Source organism: Cupressus sempervirens, chromosome 4, assembly GCF_028749045.1.
Source record: "Cupressus sempervirens isolate cs-2001-9-10 chromosome 4, ASM2874904v1, whole genome shotgun sequence".
In the NCBI taxonomy this organism is placed as follows: Eukaryota; Viridiplantae; Streptophyta; class Pinopsida; order Cupressales; family Cupressaceae; genus Cupressus; species Cupressus sempervirens.
The window spans coordinates 919,893,571-919,899,570 of NC_143121.1; positions in this window are offsets into that span (position 1 = coordinate 919,893,571).

The following is a 6,000-nucleotide window of genomic DNA, read 5'->3' on the forward strand; positions in this document are numbered from 1 at the left end:
CATGCTTAATAATTAATTAATCAATTTAACATTTAACATTTAACATTTAACAAAAGTATCACTTGCAGCATCAGAAAAATCCAGAAATAAGCAAGATCAAATTTTATTGAAATTATTGAAAAGACGTCCAGACATGTTTATGGAGAATTTCACCCCATCATCAGTGGACTTACAATAAAAGGTACAATAAAATGGTTTAAATAGAAGTGAGGGGACTTCTCAACTTTCAAGAAAACCAACAATCATGCTTAATAATTAATTAATCAATTAACATAATGTTAATTAATGTTAATTAATCAATCAATTAATAAAACGCCACTAAATGGAAGGAAAAAGACCCAAAAGATAGGCGTGTGCGGGTTCTTTTTTGGCAAGAGCCATACAAAGTCTAGGGTTTAGGGAAACCCCCGTATTCGTTTAAGAAAACTAGGTACGAGGGGACCCTACTCCTGAGAAATAGGAGGCACACAATCCAACCAAAAGTGACGGCAATCCAACACTAAGAACCCACGAGCACGGAGACCACCAACAAGCAAAACTGGAACCCACCAAGAGAAACCAGAAACTGCCATGGAGATGAAAACCGTGGAGACAGCCTGCGGGGGCCGGGAAAGGACTAGCGACCAAAACACCAGGGGCCTATGAAGAAGGCAGGGCCGAAGTGACGAACCAAGCATAGAAAGGATCCGAAAGGGAATCCGGAGGGAGCGGCGTCCTGCGATTGCAGAGAGGCAACAACCAAGGTGGGCGAAAGCCCAAATCCGCGGCAAGGAGGTCGAGTAGCTCGAGCCAAAAAACATAGGCCGAAGACGAAGCGGCCACGGCACAGGAGCAGGGATCCAAGGGGGCACGGGGTACAGAGTGCATGCAGTGCCAAAGACGTTGCAAAGAGCAACGCAAAAGGAGCGACCGCAGAAAGCCCAAAGGGCAAAGAACGACGACTCCCGGGCCTTCACCGAAACCAAAAGATGGGCGAAGGAAAGAGGATCGACCTGCAAAAAACCTCAGCAACAGCAAAGATCGCAAAGGGGGACAGTAAGGGTGGAACCAACCACGAACCATCCGCCAAGACCCGAAGCAAAAATGCCATCAACAGCGAAGCACCAGGACAAAAAATTGAACTGGAGAAGCCATTAAGCACTGATAGCAAAGCCTCAGGAAACTGGAAAAATTTGACGGCAGCGTGAAGAAAGAACTTTAGGATTTAAAATTTAACAAAAGTATCACTTGCAGCATCAGAAAAATCCAGAAATAAGCAAGATCAAATTTTATTGAAATTATTGAAAAGACGTCCAGACATGTTTCTAGGGAATTTCACCCCATCATCAGTGGACTTACGATAAAAGGTACAATAAAACGGTTTAAATAGAAGTGAGGGGACTTCTCAACTTCCAAGAAAACCAACAATCATGCTTAATAATTAATTAATCAATTAACATAATGTTAATTAATCAATCAATTAATAAAACGCCACTAAATGGAAGGAAAAAGACCCAAAAGATAGGCGTGTGCGGGTTCTTTTTTGGCAAAAGCCATACAAAGTCTAGGGTTTAGGGTTTAGGGTTTAAAATTTAACATTTAACATTTAACATTTAACATTTAACATTTAACATTTAACAAAAGTATCACTTGCAGCATCAGAAAAATCCAGAAATAAGCAAGATCAGATTTTATTGAAATTATTGAAAAGATGTCCAGACATGTTTTTGGAGAATTTCACCCCATCATCAGTGGACTTACAATAAAAGGTACAATAAAATGGTTTAAATAGAAGTGAGGGGACTTCTCAACTTTCAAGAAAACCAACAATCATGCTTAATAATTAATTAATCAATTAACATAATGTTAATTAATGTTAATTAATCAATCAATTAATAAAATGCCACTAAATGGAAGGAAAAAGACCCAAAAGATAGGCATGTGCGGGTTCTTTTTTGGCAAAAGCCATACAAAGTCTAGGGTTTAGGGAAACCCCCGTATTCATTTAAGAAAACTAGGTACGAGGGGACCCTACTCCTGAGAAACAGGAGGCACAGAATCCAACCAAAAGTGACGGCAATCCAACACTGAGAACCCACGAGCACGAAGACCACCAACAAGCAAAACTGGAACCCACCAAGATAAACCAGAAACTTCCATGGAGATGAAAACCGTGGAGACAGCCCATGGGGGTCAGGAAAGGACCAGCGACCAAAACACCAGGGGCCTATGAAGAAGGCAGGGCCGAAGCGACGAACCAAGTGCAGAAAGGATCCGAAAGGGAATCCGGAGGGAGCGGCGTCCTGCAATTGCAGAGAGGCAACAACCAAGGTGGGCGAAAGCCCAAATCTGCGACGAGGAGGTCGAGTAGCCTGAGCCAAAAAACACAGGCCGAAGACGAAGCGACCACGGCACAGGAGCAGGGATCCAAGGGGGCACGGGGTGCAGAGTGCACGCAGTGCCAAAGACGCTGCAAAAAGCAACGCAAAAGGAGCGGCTGCAGAAAGCCCAAAGGGAAAAGAACGACGACGCCCAGGCCTTCGCCGAAACCAAAAGGTGGGCGAAGGAAAGAGGATCGACCCGCAAAAAACCTCGGCAACAGCGAAGATTGCAAAGGGGGACGGTAAGGGTGGAACCAACCACGAACCATCCGCCAAGACTTGAAGCAAAAACGCCATCAACAGCGAAGCACCAGGACAAAAAACTGAACTGGAGAAGCCATTAAGCACCGATAGCAAAGCCTCAGGAAATTGAAAAAATCTGACGGCAGCGTGAAGAAAGAACTTTAGGATTTAAAATTTAACAAAAGTATCACTTGCAGCATCAGAAAAATCCAGAAATAAGCAAGATCAAATTTTATTGAAATTATTGAAAAGACGTCCAAACATGTTTCTGGAGAATTTCACCCCATCATCAGTGGACTCACAATAAAAGGTACAATAAAATGGTTTAAATAGAAGTGAGGGGACTTCTCAACTTCTAAGAAAACCAACAATCACGCTTAATAATTAATTAATCAATTAACATAATGTTAATTAATCAATCAATTAATAAAATGCCACTAAATGGAAGGAAAAAGAGCCAAAAGATAGGCGTGTGCGGGTTCTTTTTTGGCAAAAGCCATACAAAGTTTAGGGTTTAGGGTTTAGGGTTTAAAATTTAACATTTAACATTTAACATTTAACAAAAGTATCACTTGCAGCATCAGAAAAATCTAGAAATAAGCAAGATCAGATTTTATTGAAATTATTGAAAAGACGTCCAGACATGTTTCTAGGGAATTTCACCCCATCATCAGTGGACTTACAATAAAAGGTACAATAAAACGGTTTAAATAGAAGTGAGGGGACTTCTCAACTTCCAAGAAAACCAACAATCATGCTTAATAATTAATTAATCAATTAACATAATGTTAATTAATGTTAATTAATCAATCAATTAATAAAACACCACTAAATGGAAGGAAAAAGACCCAAAGGATAGGCGTGTGCGGGTTCTTTTTTGGCAAAAGCCATACAAAGTCTAGGGTTTAGGGTTTAGGGTTTAGGGTTTAGGGTTTAGGGTTTAGTGTTTAGGGTTTAAAATTTAACATTTAAAATTTAACATTTAACATTTAACATTTAAAATTTAACATTTAGGGTTTAGGGTTTTGGGGTTTGGGGTTTGGGGTTTGGGGTTTAGGGTTTAGGGCTTAGGGCTTAGGGCTTAATGCTTAGGGCTTAGGGGTTGGGGCTTAGGGGTTTGGGGTTGGGGTTTGGGGTTTGGGGTTTGGGGTTAGGGTTTGGGGTTTGGGGTTTAGGGTTTAGGGTTTAGGGTTTAGGGTTTAAAAAATTTAGAGTGTTAAAAAATTTAGAGTGTTAAAAAATTTAGAGTGTTAAAAAATTTTAGAGTGTTAAAAAATTTAGAGTGTTAAAAAATTTAGAGTGTTAAAAAATTTTAGAGTGTTAAAAAATTTAGAGTGTTAAAATTTTTTAGAGTGTTAAAAAATTTAGAGTGTTAAAAAATTTAGAGTGTTAAAAAATTTAGAGTGTTAAAAAATTTTAGAGTGTTCAAAAATTTAGAGTGTTAAAAATTTTTAGAGTGTTAAAAAATTTAGAGTGTTAAAAAATTTAATAGATCACTTGCAGCTCCGAAAGAATTAAAAAACTGATAGAAAGGAGTAATCCAGAAAGAAATAAATTCCACAATTAAAAATCTCATATACAATCTCCAGAATCCAAAACATGTTTCGGGCTATCAGCCCTCATCAGTTGGATTAAACGGATACAAGAGAAGAGAGAAATGTGTGGAAGAGAATGGGAGGAAGACGGATATAAATATCAATCTTCCGAGGAAATCCAAGAGGTGTGACCCTTGAATAGGCCGACCCGAAAAGAGGACCCCCGTCAGATTATAAACTTAGTATATTATAAACTTAGTATATTATAAACTTAACATTTAACATTTAACATTTAACATTTAACATTTAACAAAAGTATCACTTGCAGCATCAGAAAGATCTAGAAATAAGCAAGAACAAATTTTATTAAAATTATTGAAAAGATGTCCAGACATGTTTCTGGGGAATTTCACCCCATCATCAGTGGACTTACAATAAAAGTTACAATAAAAAAGTTTAAATAGAAGTGAGGGGACTTCTCAACTTCCAAGAAAACCAACAGTCATGCTTAAAAAATTAATCAATTAATCAATTAATTAAAAAGATTAATTAATCAATCAATTAATTAATTAAAACATCACTATGGAGAGGAGAAAAGACCAAAAATAGTCGTGCGGGTACTTTTTGGCAAAAAGCCATGAATGTATAGGGTTTAGGGAAGCCCTCGTGTTCGCTACATAGTAGCTAGGTACGAGGGGACCCAACTCCCACGAAGTAGGAGGCACAAATCCAATCCATAGTGAAGGCGACCAAGAGCAACCACGAGCATGGAAACCACCAAGGCAGCAAAATCGGGACCAAAATCGGAAAATCGAAAACCACCGAAAGGAAGCAGAAACCACCAAAAACGCCCGTGGGGGCCGGGAGAGGAAACACCGAGTGCCAAAAATGCGGAGGTCGACGAAGAGGGCAGGGGCCAAACACGAACCAGTTGTAGAGAAGAGGATCGCCAAGGGGGATCCAAGGAGGCGGCATCCTGCGACAGCAGAGAGGCGGCGTGCGAAGGGGCAACAAAGCCCAGAACTGCAGCATGGAGCAGAAGAACCCCCAGCCGAAAACGCAGACCCGCGACGAAGGAGGCCACGACGTCGCCAGTAGGGATCCAAGGCGATACGGGGTGCAAAACGCACCTAGTGCCAAGGGGCACAAAGTGTCGAAAAGCTGCAAAAAAAAGCAGCAGAGCGGCCGCAAAGCCCTAAAGGGCATAAAAAATGGTAGCCCGGGCCTTCGCCGAAACCAGAGGAAGGCGAAGGAAAGAGGATCGACCCACAAAAACCTAGCACCAGCGAAGATCGCAAAGGGGGAGAGCAAGGGTGGAACCAACCACGAACCATCCGCCAAGACCTGAAGCAAAAAAAGCCATCAACAGCGAAGCACCAGGACAGAAAAGTGAACTGGAGAAGCCATTAAGCACCGATAGCAAAGCCTCAGGAAAACTGGAAAAATATGACGGCAGCGTGAAGAAGGAACTTTAGGATTTAAAATTTAACAAAAGTATCACTTGCAGCATCAGAAAGATCTAGAAATAAGCAAGAACAAATTTTATTGAAATTATTGAAAAGATGTCCAGACATGTTTCTGGGGAATTTCACCCCATCATCAGTGGACTTACAATAAAAGTTACAATAAAACAGTTTAAATAGAAGTGAGGGGACTTCTCAACTTTCAAGAAAACCAACAGTCATGCTTAAAAAATTAATCAATTAATTAAAAAGATTAATTAATCAATCAATTAATTAATTAAAACATCACTATGGAGAGGAGAAAAGACCAAAAATAGTCGTGCGGGTACTTTTTGGCAAAAAGCCATGAATGTTTAGGGTTTGGGGTTTAGGGTTTAGGGTTGAGGGTTGAGGGTTGAG